At 36.7% G+C, this 19,285-nt stretch overlaps 1 pseudogene; it reads right to left on the minus strand.

The window, feature by feature from the left end:
- The window catches only part of LOC137769147 (activator of 90 kDa heat shock protein ATPase homolog 2 pseudogene), a 28,375-nt pseudogene extending 25,451 nt beyond the window's left edge, over positions 1–2,924 (minus strand).
- Between the last annotated feature and the right edge of the window lie 16,361 nt (positions 2,925–19,285).

The following is a 19,285-nucleotide window of genomic DNA, read 5'->3' on the forward strand; positions in this document are numbered from 1 at the left end:
CCCTCCCCCAATCATATTCTTCTACATTACTTTACAGGCAGATTCAGGGAAAAGGAAAAACACAACTTGTCATAAGACAGACTTAGGGCAAGCACCCAGAAAGAAAATACTTAAACTATCAGTCTTCTGCACTTAGAAGGATGTGAAATTTGACTTTTCCAAAATAAATGGGGAAAGTGTCATTCTTATCAATAACATACATTGATTAACTTCTGAGTTCAGGGCATGTTTGCAACATTTTAGTTAAGGGACAGTGGATGGTATGAGAATGGTAGATAATGATACATTTAGACATTCTCAGCCAAAAGTAAGTGGTAAAGACGCTAAGTCTATTAACTTTCAGAGGAAGGAGTGGCATCCAAGGGATACAGTGGATACTGGGATGTGGTCAGTAAAGCAGCACTTTCCAGACAAGTAGAACAAGGAGTTGTCAAAGTGAGGAGTTACCTCATTGAAGATTATGCTTGGCTGCCTATAATATAAAACCCCAAAATAACAGTGTCTTTTAAAAAGATAGATTTTATTTGTCTCTTACTAGAAAAATCCCTAAGCATGTGGTAGGATATGATGTGATATTTCCCCAGGATCCTCTTTTTGTTCTGTCATTTATTCTGGGGGAAAAATGACTGCATGCTCAAAGGAGTAATAGCCCACAGTTAAATAAAGGAACTATTTATAAAGGTGTCGAAAAGGTTAAGAGCAACAAAAGAGAATGTTGAAGATCCCAAGAACTAGTGACAGAGGGAAGCCAACATATCCTCAGGCTGCTCCAGGAAGTTAGAGCTGTGGCCATAGGAAAAGGAGCTGTGGCCATAGACAGAGGGACACAGCTGCTGCTAAACAGCAGCTCAGCAGAGAGGAAGTGTAGGGAATGAACAAATAATCAATCTTTCCCATTGCCATTTCATTGCATCCCGTTGGCCAAACACAACAAGAAGCTACAGGGCAAGAGAGTCCAGGGAATACTTTCAGCCTCTCAGAGAACAGAACAGGGTGTAGAAAAGTAAAGAATTGAACCACAAGAACAAACAGAAAAGTCAACACAATTTTCAATCAACCCCTCAGCATTGTACCCCTTAACATCTGTTCTTGTCTTTTTTTTTCCATTTCGGGCGGCTTGAGTCACAAAATCACTTGGTGTCCCGTGGTTAGTCATTAAGAGTTTACCAGGACCTAAGAGTATGCCAGGAGCTAATTTTCAAGTCGAGTATAGCTATTTGGCAGGATAGGTCATGGATTTAATCTAAAATCCAAGAGGTCTCTGCTGCTATTCTCATGTTTCCACTTGCTAGAGACCTCACAAAGTATTTCCATGTACCACAGCCCCTTGCAGGACCACTGTGCCTGCCGGATCCTAAGGACCATACGTCAGGGAAGCGTGCACTGCAGCCTAGACCTGCTGTGTAGCCTTCTCTTGCTTTGGGCCCCACTCAATACTATAGCCTTAAAGACCACTTGGTAAACATATCGAAACAACATGACCAGTTATTTTATGTTATTTGCTTCAAAATCTAAAGAAGTTAATCAACCATTATACCTATTTTGGGGGGGAAGGGTATTGAGAAGTACAGCAACTTATCTTTTACTTTAAGAGAGTATCCCTAGATATTCCCCACCTAAGAAACCCGAAGAAACTTCATGGATTTTGCAGGCCAGCACGTATCAAAATTATGGTGCTTGTTACTTTCTTCTTACCTGTTTCAATTAGCGTAATGCAATGGATCAGCATGCCACAAGCAACCAGATAAAGAAAGAAGATTCGTCTGTGCTAGATTATGACAGAGAGCAAAAGAATTGTCGTAGAACTGAAAAAGAAAAAAAGATGGTAAAAAATGGTAAATAGTGCTACTGTTTGTGATGCGTGAAGACAATCTGTTTCTGATTATGTTAATTAGCTGGCCATTAAAAACAGCGTTTTTTAGGGTGAAGGGTGATAGCATACCAGGGTCTAGGGCATCCATTCACTTGCTCCAGTGAAGACACCATGTCCAAAACAGCAGATACAAACTGTCATATTTTCTGATGGTTATAAAGGTTGTTATAATCCACAGTCATTCTCCAAGATCCCTCTAACTTTTGCAGTAGTCAAACTGGAAAGTTAAATGGGTAGAAAATAAAGACATCCACTCCATTATCTCCTAAGTCCTTGGTTGGCGACAATAATGTCTGCAGTAACCACCAGGAATGCGGTATTGCTTTTGGTTTGGTATCTTTTGATTTAGTATCTTGAGGGAGAACACCACTAGAGGAAATTACATGGAACATTTCTACAATAATAGCCCTCATTCCATAGCTCAGAGGACCAATGTGAGGACTCTGTCAGTTACTAAGTATATATTTACTCCAAAATATCTCAGGCCTAGGGAAATAACAGGAGAAACAATCCCAATGGATTTAGTGTAAAATTGGCTTTGCCAAGATTGCATCTCTCACCTGATCTCCATTACCCCTAATTGACTAGAGGACCACATGCTTCCACTCAGAGCCAGCATCTAATAATCATGTAAGGCCTGACTATTTGCTTTTTCTCAGTCACATTGTTAAGGGATTATAGCCTTCGGAGAGGACTTGGAGGAAGATTCACAGTACAGGGTTGAGGCCCTTTTCAAGGGTTTTTGCTCAAAGAGGGCTGGCCTCCCTGCCAATCATTCTGGGTCTATGAGATAGTTTACATTTTAGAACCTAACGAGAGGCCGTGAACCTCACTACGGTATTTCAAGTCTTAATTTGGCTCAGCAGGCCTGGAATGTTCTGCTTATAAGTCAAACAGCGCATTAAGAGGTTGCCCAGCTGTTTCATTTACAGAGCCCTGGGATTAATTAGCCACTGCTGTAGACCTCTGTGGCTGATTATGGTAATTGCGCCCACTATATAGCTAAAGGTTACCTGCCAGCACCTGACTTCAGCACGCTGGGCTCCGTCATTTCCACAGGGAGCCTAGTTCCGCGGCAGCAGACTCACTGTCTTCCTGAGCTAATGGAGAGCCACCACCGTAGGTAGCCCTCTTCATGAATTCTGGCGATCCCCTCAGCCATGGACTCCTTAGTGCATTAGTGAAGAGAATTTCCTGCAAGTTGACAACTGTCTTGGCGTGGAAGCAGTTGCCTCCTGGTGGAGGCCCCTGTCTGTGCCACGCTTGAATCTGATTCTCATTTGGGGAATGGAGTCAAGGAGGAACGTTGGGAGTGGACACTGAAGAGCGTCAGCATCTCCTCGTGAAGTATCTGCACCAGGTAACATGATTTAAAGGTTTTTGTTTCATTTCGCATTGTTTTTTGGTTTTCACCGTGAGACAGGACTGGTTCTCTTCGGCAGGAATGAGTGGTTGGAGAGGGAGGATGGTAGGAGGGGCTGCTCCATCAGAAAGCTATGTTCAGGCAGATTTGAGGGTTCAAATTCTCAGCCTCATCTGTGTCTGTCTAATTGAACCCAAGCCACATCTCAGGGCCCTGGTTTTTCCCAGCTACTACTGTTAACTTATCATAAGAGACCTGGAGGGAATGTGCAGTCTAGGGAAATGGGCAGTCTAGTTTTACACATCTGCACCGACTTTCACAATCAGTCTATCCCCATATACACAGTGTCTGGGGAGCTGCTAAATATCGGTCATCCGGGATGTAGTGAAAAAGTATGTACTGTAGCTTAAGAAAGGCTTGAGTTCAAAGCCTTCCTCTATTAGAATTGCTAGTTATATCTCTACTTATCCTTGTTTGTTTTATTGTTAAAATTCGAGTATTGTTTTTTTTCCATGCTGCATGTAAGGAGTAAATGAGAGGACACGTATAATGTTCCCCGTGAAAGCAGTGCTCGCTATGAATTCCCATTTCCATCTTTCCCTTTCTTTTCTTTCCTCTCCCTTTCTTTTACATGCCTCAGTATAATTTTACAAAACAGTACTGCTGTAGTCCCCACTTCACCTCAAGAATTCAAAACCTTCTAAATCCCCTGCCTTTAAGGAAATATAAAAATGCTAGGGACACCATTGTATGCCCTTGTAGTATCCCTTAACACAGAAAACATTAGAGGAAGTATTACTAAAGCATTGTAAACATCTTGGGAAAATAATAACTCAAATATTCAAAATTTTGTAACATTAGCTATGTAAACAAAATGAAAACAAGTTTTATGAAGATCATAAATACTGCACATTTCAATTCTGTTAATTTTTTTTTAAATTCTGTTAATTTTAAGGACACCGCTTCCCAAATATAAAACAGGAGTTGGAAACCTGTAAGAACCTCAATAATTGAGTCTCTGTTCTGTGCCCTTTGAGGGCTAGTGCTAAATCTGATAAGTGGGGTGTTTTTGACTTCCTGTTAATATTTCCTCATTAATCATTTGAAAAGAATTAACAGTGCCAGAGAGGAAAGATTTTTTTTTTTCTTATTCTTATTTACCATACAAACAGCCGTTTGTTTGATTTCGGTTTTATTCAGCGATTCCAAATTGGTCAATAAAATGCTAATGATTGCCAACATACTATATTTCTCCCTGGGAGATCATCATTTAATTCTAACAAATGCCAGTTGGATACTTGTTAAAACAGCAGGAACTAATTCATAGATTTGAGCTAAATAAATAAAGTTTGATTGCATATTTGTTCCACTCAGCTTTGATGACTAGCGCTGTTAGAGAGGTGCTTCGTATAAATTACCTTGGAAAGGCCTGATAACCAAGTCTCAATGATAAAACTGACATGTTAAAACAGTGTTGTGCGCCTACGTATCACCTGTTTGTGTCCCTGTAAGTGAGCATTAGCTCTTGAAACTCACCTTCTGAAATTCTAGGGCAGCCCTAGAATTTCAAGCCCCATAATAGAGACCTTCAGGAACTTACTTTTCCAAAGGGTCTCTGTGTGTTAGCCCACCCACTCCCAATTCAAATATCCTGCTAAGATTAAGGATAATCCTAATCCTAATCCTTGAACATTACAAGATGATTTTAACTACCTTAACATAAAAGTGAGTTGAAGGAAATACTTAATGTTCACTTTGAAATAGACTTTCATAGGTGGTCTACTTGAAGCTTCTTTTGATTTCTTGGGAAAATCTACACTTTCAAAAATTCATCTTTGAACCAGCTTCTAGTAAAACATTTCTCAGGGCTTGCTTTTGGGAAATATGACCACTGTCTTATTTGTGTTTAGCTCACATGATTTACCCTCCAATGTAGTCTCTCTGTCTGCTATTTACATAAGATCAGCAAAGTGTCTATGTGTTTGCCCTACTAGGGTCTTATTTTGTAGCTTCATTTTACAACAGTCAAAAAAGTATGGAAAACCAAAAGCTCAGTTGTTTATCTTGATGTTTTACCAACTATCACATAAGAAACAAATTATGTGTAACTTTCCTTTAATTTTTAAAATTTGGTGTAATTTCTTTAAAAGTTATCAGGATCACAGAAGAAAGTTTAAGTAAATAGAAAAGTGACAGGTCATAAATCTTTTACTCCGAATTGAAAAGAAACTGAGGACTTCCTGTAAATAATTTTAATAGATCCAGTAAGGACATGGAATGATTCTCTGGCTGCTGGTTATTTTCTTTTTATAATTGCCAAACAACTGTCTTTATGTAACCTTCCTTCTCCAATATCACTAATATTCAGAGAGAAGATTTTTAAGCAGGTTCTTTAATATAAAGATTCACATTTAACAATACTTTTGCCTAGAGACTTTGTGTGTTTGTTAGAGATCAAACAGCATTTAACCTCAGAATGAAAACTCAAAGAAACAGACAAAAACTTTACACAGGGCTCTCCTTGACATAGTAAGAAGCAGTTATAAAGATTTTAAAGTTGCAGTATATACATTGAAAAAAGGCTCTAATACTTCTTTATTGTATGTATGAATTTTCTGTTATTACTAACAGTATTTGATTAAACTGTTGACTGTATTTTTAAATTCCAAATTGTGAATGTCAGCAATGTTACCACATTCATGTACTTCTATGTAGAATGATTTATCTCAACTGAGGTGACCAGCAAGTTCATACTGATGGCATCCCCAGGTGATGGACAATTACTATGTTACTAATTAGTTAAAGATCTCTTAGGTTATTCAGATATAAAATGGTGGTTTAATATGTATTTGTGTACAGAATCATTATACCGTGTTTCTTTGGCATAATTTGAATGAGAGGATATTGAGCTATCTTTAATATATGTCTGAACAACAGGGATGATTCTGAAATAGAGTTGAATCAGAAACCATTAAAGTTTTTAAATGGAAAAAAATGAACACAGGCAATAAAGTGTATAAGAGAAATAGAGAACCTCAAGAGAAAAGTTAAAAGGCTAAAATCTGAGAAATAAATGTTTATTAAAAGGTGACAGCTAACTGACTAACAAATGTGTATTGAGCATCTGGTGTATGCAGAATGCCATGCTTGACCCCAGGTCAATAATGAGTTCTTTACCCTTGTGGGTAGATGTGCCCAAGAGATAGTCATTAATCAATGCGTTAACAGTTTAGTTGTTATTCTGTAGTGTTGGGGAGAGAGAAAAATAAAACCACTTTTCACTTGCTGCTCCAGATAATGAAAAGGTTAAAAGAAAGAGATCTCATAATTCTGCTTATTTCTACAGGCCACGTAAAGACTCAGAGGCTGGGTTCCTCCTCACACAGTGATTATGCACTCACTGTGTGCCAAGAGCTGCTCTATGTTTTAAAACAGCTGCCATTAGTTGAGTACGTACTGTGTGCAGACAGTGTTTAGTGCTTCATATGTATTAGCAATTTTCGAAACCAGTTTTGCGTGTACCTATTTTACAGCAGATGACTCCAAAGTTCAGAGAATTAAGCAAATTACCTGAGTTTACAAAGCTAGTGAGGGGATGAGGCAAACAGGAAATCTGTCACCCCACAGCTGATACATTTTCTGCTAAATTCCTGAGCCACCTTCAGAGGCATTGTGACCTTGATGACAAAAATTTACCATTAAGGTGTTGGGTGAATCTATACTTGTAATCTCACCATAATATTCAATTAACCCATCCACACTTTGACCAATTACCTTCCAATACATCGAAATGCACTCTTTTTCACTTCTTCAGACACAAATCATCATGTTAATGTAACAGAAAAATTGCTAACTGCTCTCCTTTTTATCTACACCTCCTTTTTTTCCCCTGGGATTTAAGAAAACCTCTAAAACAGTAGTTTATTGGTGTTTTAAAATCTCAATGATACAAGTGAGTCAGTGATGAGAATGAAAATAGCTTCCATTTAGTTGCAGTTCATAACTTCTTCTTTCTTTTACTCCCATTCCAAAGAAGACTTTATATAAATATAATAATTCAGTGCACATAAGACACTTTATTAGAGGTTAAAATCACTTGGGCTCAAACTAGACCCGACAAGATTAATGGTGCTAAAGAATATAAATAAATAACTACAAAATGTTGATGTTGTAATTAAAGGGACATGGTAGAGCAGATATCAAAGCTACCTTGAAAACAATTTATGTCTAGCTTGCATGAGAAAAAAATATGGAATGTCTACTATGTGCCAGACCCTAGTAGGTAGTGTAAATAAAATGGGTATAGTCCCCAAACACGTGGAGCTTACAGACATGAAACAAATTTACACAAATAAGTATAAAATTACAGCATATTATAGTGCTAGGAAGGAAAGAATACTGAGAAAAATAATAATGAAGTAAGATTGAGATATTATAGAAAAACTCATAGAAAATAGCATTTTAGGTAAGCATTGGAGGGTAAGTTAGAATAGACAGGTGAAAAATGGGAAGGGGAGTGTGCTAGGCAGACCCTCTACTGCAAAGTGTTTAGTACGTTTAAGGAATTGAAGTATCTGTTGGAACCGTGTGACTCGGGCAGAAACTAGAGCAAGATGATCATTTAAAATAAGCAATGGCCAGACTCTGTAGACTTTAGGCCTAGCATATTAAAAATGGGTACGTTATAGTAAGGGAAAGATATTAAGGGTTTTAATCATGGGATTGAGGTCATTTGGTTTAGTTATAGCAGGATCACAATTTAATTAAAACAACATTACAAATGTGCATAAAAACATATGGATTATGTTGCTTGTTTATAGGTTCTCATATTTGTCTTTAATTTCCTCCTATCTCTTACCCATGGATCAACAGGGGGTGGAAATAACTAAATTCTTGATTCTACATAAAGATTCATCAGACGTGATCGTTAGTTCCTTTGATGTTTAATCTTTCTTGGATAAAACACCATGTCTCTCATCAGGCTTCCCTCTCCACTCCCTGACTCTCTCTCCCTAAGGTGTCTTTTGGGTATTTCCAAGGTGCAGGATAGCTGGGTACTATCATGGGGGTGGGAAATGGAGAAAGAAGTGACGTGATTTTCAGATTCTCCTCTTCCTGTGGATTCTTCTTCCCTCCCGCACCCCTACACTCTACGCCCAATTCCCCAGATCAGAAAGGGGCAGGTTTTCAGGTTACTTCCCCTCTGTCAAACCCTCCTAATACCAGGAAGCAGCACTCATTGCCACACATGGAAGGGGAGTTTTTTTCAACAACAGGAAAGACTGTAAAAAGAGTCCTAAGCCCTTGCCCCATATAAAGGTGAAGATGAAGGAATTCAGATGATTCTTTCTCAACAAAATTCACTAGCAAGCAACTGGTTTGCTGCAAAATCCCCTTATGAAGATGAGAAGAGGAATATAGTTTCCGTATTTCTCAGTCTTCATTCTGCATCAAATCCTAGTCTACACAGACCACTCCCTAGATCCTGAGGAAGACTGGTGCTTCCAGAACACTAGGACAAAAGTCACATAAACAGAAAGGCAAAAGAGAAAAAGCTCTGTAACAATTTTTAATTTATGACATGAAGTTTGTATAGTGTGTAAAGATCTTCTAGAAGAAAGATGAAGTGGTTTGCCCTATAATGGCAACAGAGGAGATAGTGAGAAAGGAAAGCGTAGATGGAGATCCACAGTGATAGATAAGGGGAGACAGAGGGAGGAAATGTCTAACATTGTACCATACATCTTAACTAAAAAAAATGAATGTCCCCCCCATTCTTCAATATTTACTTATTTTATGTGTTTAAACATATTTAAATTGAAATCTACCATATCAGGAAGAAAAAGCATCCTCTTATTAAAATATATAAGGAAATTTTCTTGTATTTCTTAAGAGCTTTGGAAAGACTTCTTCAATGCTATTCTTCTGATTTAATTTTTTTTTAACTTATAATATTTGGATAACCCATTCTTCCATGGCTGACAAGAATAAAAGATTGTCAACTCTGATGGCTCAATTACTAAGTCCCAACATTTTTATGTTTACACTCTTTTATTTGTAATCATGTTCCCCCATTGCTGTTTACGTGGACCATGGTATCATGATTTGCATGTAAACTTTATCTAAAGTTGAAGAACTAAATATGTTATTTTCTATCACCTAATAATTCAAATTCTAAGACAGAAATTACATGAGTGATACATACATTCAGATGTATTCTATAGGATGCCAAATACAGATAATAGAAGGTTAAAAACCTCCATATTAGATTAGTCAAAAAGAGTTTATTGAGCGCTTATGTTTTAGGTACTGTTTTAGACACTAGAGCTATAGCATGAACAAAACCAACTAAAGCCCTGCTGTCATGGAGGTTATAATCCAGTTTGAGGAGACATGTAATAAAATAAATTATTTTTTCATATTAAAAAGTAATAAGTGCTTTGGATAGAAATAAACCAGGGAAGGTGTTGGAGAACTCTGGGTAAGGACATAGTTGCAATTTTAAACAGGCCAGCCCAAGAAAGTTCTCATTAGGAAGTGCCGCTTAAGTAAAGATAGAAGGTTAGAGTGCAAGCCTGTGAGTTTCTAACAGAAGAAGGTTCCAGGAAGACACGAGCAAGTTCAAAAGTCCTGAGAGGAGTGAGCCTTGGGTATGAGGCAGGGAGGCCTGTGGAGCTGGGGCAGAGCAGAAAGAGAGGAGGTCAGCATAGCAAAGAGAAGCTGGATCAGGTAGTGCTGTGTGCACCGGACAGGAGTCTCCCTGCAAAACCCATCTGTTCTGCCACTGTCTGGAACACACAGACATGCTAAGAGAGTGAATACCAAAACCTAGCTATGCAATTTGAGTGAGTTCAATAAAAATGTCTTTCTTTCAGAAAAGACAGATTTCCATTTGTCTCAGCTAGCTTTTCATTCAAATTTTTGAAAGTTATCCATGCACCCAGCATTATATTAGTCTCCTGGTGGGTGAAAAATACATAATCCTGGTCTTTAAATGTGTTGATAGTTACTCTCAAATTTTGGGTCATGAAAAACACCTGGTAAGCTTGCTGAGCATTTATATTATAATGCCCAATTCCCAGAGATACTGATTCAGAAGTTCTAGAATGGGAACAAAAGTCTTTATTAGACACTCGTTTACTTTGATGGAGTTAGTCTAGGAACCACAGTTTAAGAATCGATTATCCAGGTGGTATGTTGTACCTTCAAAATAGTAACAGGTTATATATCTTCAGAATTGTATTTCTGCTTAAGAATACGTAATTATAACTAAAGAACTTTTGAGCTTTATTAGTTTAATACCTGTCCTCCCAACTAGAGGAAGTTAAACTGATGAAGTTTACACCTGCTAGATACTTCTCTGTGATGTAGAAGGCAGGATAATTTGCTGAGAGTAAGAAGGAAGGGAGGAAAGGACCAGGAGATTAAAATGTAGGAAATGCACACGGTGTAGTACAAGACGATGATGCAAGAAGGAAAACTGCCCTAAAATAACCTTCCTGAACCAACCATCTGTACTAGGTTCCCTTGCACAGGATTCTCATAAAATCCTCTCGTATCTCACAAAGAAGCGTGTACAGTGCATTAATGAGTAACCAGAGTTTTAGACAAGATAATAATTTGTCCTTGGTTATTCAAGTAGAAAAAAAAAAAGATAGGAAAGCTGAGCTTCAAACCCACATGCATCTACTTCCAAAGCCATGTTCTATTAACTGTACTTTCTGCCTGCCTCCGGTATAGTACAATAAATTTCAAGAGTGACCCTGACTGTGTAAGGAAGTTTTTACATTGAATTTTTAAACTCCATTCTTCCCATTCCATATGCTGGTCTTTGTCCTACTCTTTTCTAAGCCCATTTTCATATGACAACATAGTTCTTTAAAGATAAGTTCCATGTTGTTCACATCTACTATATCTAAGACTACTTCTGAGGTAGTTTTGGGCTAATTCAGCAGTCATTAAATCTTCATATAAGTTCCTAGATCTTTAATATAGCTGAATGATTGTGGGAATATTGCTGATCCCCTGAATTTCATTTTCCCAACCTATGAAACTGTAAAATGAAGATAGAAATGGTACTAACTCATAGTTATATATATACTATATATGTAACTATATATAGTGTATATACCTACACACATACATGTGTATGTACATACATGTAAAATGTAAAAAACTTTATACAGTGCTTACAATTGTGCATGGTACATGGTAAGAGTAGGTGAGGTATCTATTATAGCTGTCATCATCATCACCATCATCATCATCATCTGTGGTTTACAATCATACAGAATTGACTCCTCAGCATGTGTTCCTTGTTTTCCACATTACATTGCTTTAAGTAAGAATTTCTCTCTTCCTTAATTAAAAAATATAAAAATAGAGCCTATTTATACCACACTCATACTCACAGAAGAGAGCCAGTTCCCATTATCTTTACATTGAAATAAAAATGCTTCTATGTGTCTAATATAATATGTAAAAGTATTATCATTCTTCATAATAATTTCTTCATAGACTGTAAAGTATAAACCCAAAGAACTGAATAGGGGTCCTAACTCATTTTCTTGTTTGATAGTTTATAATGAAGCCTTATAATTTGCCTTGGAAATTTTTCTAAAGGTGATATTTTACATTTAAACGAGAATGGAGCATAAAGACTCCTCCTCTCTCAGGAAGTACTGAGGAAAACACTCCCCAGACCTGGCGAGCAACCCAAAGTGATAACCTTTACCACTTGGCCAAACAGTTCTAAGGTTGTTTCCCAGCCCAGACTGATAAAGGAAGATTGCCCTTCTCTTAGCCAGGTGACTAACCAAGTGAACTATAGGACAAAGAATAGCTAGAATTTACTCCAGTTAGAAGAGGCTATTTGAAACGGTAATTTCAACAGCAGGATGGATTTGTAAGAGTTTCGTGTAATAATAATTGTATGTAAGAATTAAGCTCTAAAGCACAAGTGCAAGAAATACTTTAATGATTCAATAGAGAAAAATTACATCTTAATTTAATCTGAGATAACTGTTTCTAGACTGACACTGATGCTGAACTTCTAGAATACACACTATACGTTCAAGTAATTTTTGAATCTTGTTAAATGCTTTTTAATGATGATGGGTTCTTTGAATCCAGTATAATGTTTCTTTCTATGTTTAGATGGTGATGATATGACAATGAAAGATAGGAAATCATATTTTACTCTTTTTTGCTATCAAATTCAAAAGAATTTGGTTGTCTGAAAGTAATGAATTAAAGGGAACATTTCCATAAATTATAAGGAGCAAAAGTGAGCTACATTAAATTGATTCTCTATACTTCTAAAAAATAAAATGATTACTTTTCACATTTTAGTATAAACATATATTGGCTTCAGGTGGACAGACCTTGTGTGTGTGGTGGGGGAATTATTATTGTATTTAAAGAGAAACAAAACTACAAGCTATAAATAAAATTATTTTTATTGTTACTGTTATGCAATAAAAATAGGAAAATATTTTTCATTAAAATTGATGCCTTCCAACTTTAACTATTAAGGTTTCCTTTTCAACTCTGTATGGAGATTTCCAGTAAGGGGATAGAATTTATTTTAGTTTTTTTTTTTTTTTTTTTTTTTTTTTTTTTTTTTTTAAAACATCTTTATTGAAGTATAATTGCCTTACAATGGTGTGTTAGCTTCTGCTTTATAACAAAGTGAATCAGTTATACATATACAATATGTTCCCATTTCTCTTCCCTCTTGCATCTCCCTCCCTCCCACCCTCCCCATCCCACCCCTCTAGGTGGTCACAAAGCACCGAGCTGATCTCCCTGTGCTATGCGGCTGCTTCCCACTAGTTATCTATTTTACATTTCGTAGTGTATATATGTCCATGACACTCTCTTACCCTGTCACATCTCACCCCACCCCCTCCCCATATCCTCAAGTCCATTCTCTAGTAGGTCTGTGTCTTTATTCCCGTCTTGCCACTAGGTTCTTCATGGCCTTTTTTTTTTTTTTTTTTTTTTCCTTAGATTCCGTATATATGTGTTAGCATACTGTATTTGTTTTTCTCTTTCTGACTTACTTCACTCTGTATGACAGACTCTAACTCCATCCACCTCATTACAAATACCTCCATTTCATTTCTTTTTATGGCTGAGTAATATTCCATTGTATATATGTGCCACATCTTCTTTATCCATTCATCTGTCGATGGACATTTAGGTTGCTTCCATGTCCTGGCTATTGTAAATAGAGCTGCAATGAACATTTTGGTACATGACTCTTTTTGACCTATGGTTTTCTCAGGGTATATGCCCAGTATTGGGATTGCTGGGTCGTATGGTAGTTCTATTTGTAGTTTTTTCAGGAACCTCCATACTGTTCTCCATAGTGGCTGTATCAATTTACATTCCCACCAACAGTGCAAGAGTGTTCCCTTTCCTCCACACCCTCTCCAGCATTTGTTGTTTCTAGATTTTTTGATGATGGCCATTCTGACCGGTGTGAGATGATATCTCATTGTAGTTTTGATTTGCATTTCTCTAATGATTAATGATGTTGAGCATTCTTTCATGTGTCTGTAGGCCATCTGTATATCTTCTTTGGAGAAATGTCTATTTAGGTCTTCTGCCCATTTTTGGATTGGGTTGTTGGTTTTTTTGTTATTGAGCTGCATGAGCTGCTTGTAAATCTTGGAGATTAATCCTTTGTCAGTTGCTTCATTTGCAAATATTTTCTCCCATTCTGATGGTTGTCTTTTGGTCTTGTTTATGGTTTCCTTTGCTGTGCAAAAGCTTTTAAGTTTCATTAGGTCCCATTTGTTTATTTGTGTTCTTATTTCCATTTCTCTGGGAGCTGGGTCAAAAAGAATCTTGCTGTGATGTATGTCATAGAGTGTTCTGCCTATGTTTTCCTCTAAGAGTTTGATAGTGTCTGCCCTTACACTTAGGTCTTTAATCCATTTTGAGTTTATTTTTGTGCATGGTGTCAGGGAGTGTTCTAATTTCATACTTTTACATGTACCTGTCCAATTTTCCCAGCACCACTTATTGAAGAGGCTGTCTTTTCTCCACTGTATATTCTTGCCACCTTTATCAAAGATAAGGTGACCATATGTGTGTGGGTTTATCTCTGGGCTTTCTATCCTGTTCCATTGATCTATATTTCTGTTTTTGTGCCAGTACCAAACTGTCTTGATTACTGAAGCTTTGTAATATAGTCTGAAGTCAGGGAGCCTGATTCCCCCAGCTCCATTTTTCGTTCTCAAGATTGCTTTGGCTATTCGGGGTCTTTTGTGTTTCCATACAAATTGTGAAATTTTTTGTTCTAGTTCTGTGAAAAATGCCAGTGGTAGTTTGATAGGGACTGCATTGAATCTGTAGATTGCTTTGGGTAGTAGAGTCATTTTCACAATGTTGATTCTTCCAATCCAGGAACATGGTATATCTCTCCATCTATTTGTATCATCTTTAATTTCTTTCATCAGTGTCTTATAATTTTCTGCATACAGGTCTTTTGTCTCCTTAGGTAGGTTTATTCCTAGATATTTTATTCTTTTTGTTGCAATGGTAAATGGGAGTGTTTTCTTAATTTCACTTTCAGATTTTTCGTCATTAGTGTATAGAAATGCAAGAGATTTCTGTGCATTAATTTTGTATCCTGCTACTTTACCAAATTCATTGATTAGCTCTAGGAGTTTTCTGGTAGCATCTTTAGGATTCTCTATGTATAGTATCATGTCATCTGCAAATAGTGACAGCTTTACTTCTTCTTTTCCGATTTGGATTCCTTTTATTTCTTTGTCTTCTCTGATTGCTGTGGCTAGCACTTCCAAAACTATGTTGAATAATAGTGGTGAGAGTGGGCAACCTTGTCTTGTTCCTGATCTTAGTGGAAATGGTTTCAGTTTTTCACCATTGAGGACAATGTTGGCTGTGGGTTTGTCATATATGGCCTTTATTATGTTGAGGAAAGTTCCCTCTATGCCTACTTTCTGCAGGGCTTTTATCATAAATGGATGTTGAATTTTGTCGAAAGCTTTCTCTGCATCTATTGAGATGATCATATGGTTTTTCTCCTTCAATTTGTTAATATGGTGTATCACATTGATTGATTTGCGTATATTGAAGAATCCTTGCATTCCTGGGATAAACCCCACTTGATCATGGTGTATGATCCTTTTAATGTGCTGTTGGATTCTGTTTGCTAGTATTTTGTTGAGGATTTTTGCATCTATGTTCATCAGTGATATTGGCCTGTAGTTTTCTTTCTTTGTGACATCTTTGTCTGGTTTTGGTATCAGGGTGATGGTGGCCTCGTAGAATGAGTTTGGGAGTGTTCCTCCCTCTGCAATATTTTGGAAGAGTTTGAGAAGGATAGGTGTTAGCTCGTCTCTAAATGTTTGATAGAATTCACCTGTGAAGCCATCTGGTCCTGGGCTTTTGTTTGTTGGAAGGTTTTTAATCACAGTTTCAATTTCAGTGCTTGTGATTGGTCTGTTCATATTTTCTATTTCTTCCTGGTTCAGTCTCGGCAGTTTGTGCATTTCTAAGAATCTGTCCATTTCTTCCAGGTTGTCCATTTTATTGGCATAGAGTTGCTTGTAGTAATCTCTCATGATCTTTTGTATTTCTGCAGTGTCAGTGGTTACTTCTCCTTTTTCATTTCTAATTCTATTGATTTGAGTCTTCTCCCTTTTTCTCTTGATGAGTCTGGCTAATGGTTTATCAATTTTGTTTATCTTCTCAAAGAACCAGCTTTTAGTTTCATTGATTTTTGCTATTGTTTCCTTCATTTCTTTTTCATTTATTTCTGACCTGATCTTTATAATTTCTTTCCTTCTGCTGGCTTTGGGGTTTTTTTGTTCTTCTTTCTCTAATTGCTTCAGGTGCAAGGTTAGGTTGTTTATTCGAGATGTTTCCTGTTTCTTGAGGTAGGCTTGTATTGCTATAAACTTCCCTCTTAGCACTGCTTTTGCTGCGTCCCATAGGTTTTGGGTCGTCGTATCTCCATTGTCATTTGTTTCTAGGTATTTTTTGATTTCCCCTTTGATTACTTCAGTAATCACTTCGTTATTAAGTAGTGTATTGTGTAGCCTCCATGTGTTTGTATTTTTTACAGATCTTTTCCTGTAATTGATATCTAGTCTCATAGCGTTGTGGTCGGAAAAGATACTTGATACAATTTCAATTTTCTTAAATTTACCAAGGCTTGATTTGTGACCCAAGATATGATCTATCCTGGAGAATGTTCCATGAGCACTTGAGAAAAATGTGTATTCTGTTGTTTTTGGGTAGAATGTCCTATAAATATCAATTAAGTCCATCTTGTTTAATGTATCATTTAAAGCTTGTGTTTCCTTATTTATTTTCATTTTGGATGATCTGTCCATTGGTGAAAGTGGGGTGTTAAAGTCCCCTACTATGATTGTGTTGCTGTCGATTTCCCCTTTTATGGCTGTTAGTATTTGCCTTATGTATTGAGGTGCTCCTATGTTGGGTGCATAAATATTTACAATTGTTATAGCTTCCTCTTGGATCAATCCCTTGATCATTATATAGTGTCCTTCTTTGTCTCTTGTAATAGTCTTTATTTTAAAGTCTATTTTGTCTGATATGAGAATTGCTACTCCAGCTTTCTTTTGATTTCCATTTGCATGGAATATCTTTTTCCATCCCCTCACTTTCAGTCTGTATGTGTCTCTAGGTCTGAAGTGGGTCTCTTGTAGACAGCATATATATGGGTCTTGTTTTTGTATCCATTCAGCCAGCCTGTGTCTTTTGGTGGGAGCATTTAATCCATTTACATTCAAGGTAATTATCGATATGTATGTTCCTATTCCCATTTTCTTAAATGTTTTTGGTTTGTTATTGTAGGTGTTTTCCTTCTCTTGTGTTTCTTGCCTAGAGAAGTTCCTTTAGCATTTGTTGTAAAGCTGGTTTGGTGGTGCTGAACTCTCTCAGCTTATTTTAGTTTTTGATGTGTTTTCTGATATTTTTTAAAATCCTCTCAGACAGTGGAGAAGAGTATCTAGCTTACTCTCCAAGAGTGTCATTTACGGTTCAGATATAGGTCTACAACGCTGTAATCAAGTATACAATATGGTATACACATCAACCTCTGTCTTTACTCCATCTGACTCTGCTTCCTGAGTAGAGGGAGGAAATCTGATTGCCCAGAATATTTCATTCACAAGGCGAGGATGCCTTATTTCCCTTTCCAGTGTTAGTAGTATCCTCTCATCATTGGGTAGCATTGGAGAGTGTAACTGAAGACAGAACAAGGGGAAAACATACATCCCCATCAGCTTACCAAGTTTCATATGTTGAGTGGTGTTTGTCCTTCATTGCCATAGTTGCACTTTCTCAAAATTGACTATATATTTGGATCCAGGATTTTCACCATGAAAGAAGGAAGATACAAATAGGGAATGGGAACAGAGAGAAAAATTCTGAAGGGCAACATTAGAGGAATAAGTAAAAGCTGTGCTTGCTGGGAAGTTGAGAAATAAAAACACCCATAGCCGTGAGCACATTTGAGCATATTTTCATCTCCAACACACCATTTCCCACTAAAAAGAATCAAGCAACTATGGAGAAATGGTTACTTGAAGGGCCATGGAGGGAAAGTACAGTACTTTATAGTGCTAGAAAGTTTTTAAAGTGCTCAAAAAACAACAGAAACATGTCAAAAAGATAAAGGGCTCCTAATGGCTAAATCTTGAACAGTTTGAACATCAAAACAAATAGTGATGTTAATCAATTCTGTATTAAAAAGAAAAAACAATCTGTGTCCATGCTGATACTAGAGAAGATAAAGCTCTTCCTTATAATAAAATGGATAAATTATAGTCATAAAATCCCTTCTTAAATCATAGAAATAAGTGATTTTGGGGAAAACTCGTCAGTGTATGCTAAAAAGGTTTGATGGAAAATTGATTATAAGTGTCAGTTTATGTCATAACTGATTATTTATTAATTACAAAGAAAATGGTCAGTTTTTAGTGGAGAAGCCTGGCAACGTTGCTATACCAAATGCCATCAAGTTAGCATAACCAAATAATGGGATAAATTGAAATCATGTGTCTCCGGATGTGAGGCACTGAGAAGGACAAGAAATCACTTGTATTCCTGACAAAAGAGCATAACCTGTATCTATTTATGAGGCAACAATCAGAAAAAAAATTTCAGTAACATTCAGCAAAATCTCTGGCTACTACTATTAAGAAATGCCAATGTCATGAATGGCAAAAGGTTAGGAACCATTCCAGATTAAATGAGACTAAAGAGACATGAAGGCTGGATTAGAAGAAATTCTATTAAATGAGACTAAAGAGACATGAAGGCTGGATTAGAAGAAATTCTAACAGGACTTTAAGACACTTGGCAAAATTTGAATATAGGTGGTATATTAAAAGTACTCTACGATATTAAAATTCCTCTATTTTATATTTGCATTATATATAAAATAATACCCTGTTGTTTTAGAAGATAAACATACTGAAACAATTAGGGGTAGACAATTATGATATCTTTAATTTACTCTAAAATTGTTCAGCAAAGATATGTATATACACACACACAAAGTAAACGTGACAAAAACGAACAATTGGTGAATGTGAGTGAAGAGAATAAGTTTATTAAGCATTCTTGCAGCTTTTCAGTTCCTTTGTAATTTTTTAAATTAAAAGTTCAAAGAAAGACTGAAAGAACAAAGGAGTGGGGTACTTTTCGTTCATCCTGAACTGTACTATGGTACATTGCCCAAAGGTGGGAGTGGAGTTGGTCAAACAAAAGTTAGACATTTTTAATCAAGACACCATAAATACTCCCTAAAAAAATGTGTTTTCAATAAAATGTTACTCATGTACATGATAATTATTTATTAAAATTTGCAAACATTTTCTCATTTTGATGAACTCTACTCTACTATTAAAATAATAATAATTACTTTAAAATGAGAAGGCATAAGAGTTCCCTAGAAAATTTGTAAAAGTGAAAATCCCTAGCCACAATGCCCCCAAACTCTGACTCAGTAAATGTGTTGTGGGTACAGGCATCCGTATCCT

The sequence above is a fragment of the Eschrichtius robustus genome, chromosome 9 (genome assembly GCF_028021215.1).
Source record: "Eschrichtius robustus isolate mEscRob2 chromosome 9, mEscRob2.pri, whole genome shotgun sequence".
NCBI classification, from domain to species: Eukaryota; Metazoa; Chordata; class Mammalia; order Artiodactyla; family Eschrichtiidae; genus Eschrichtius; species Eschrichtius robustus.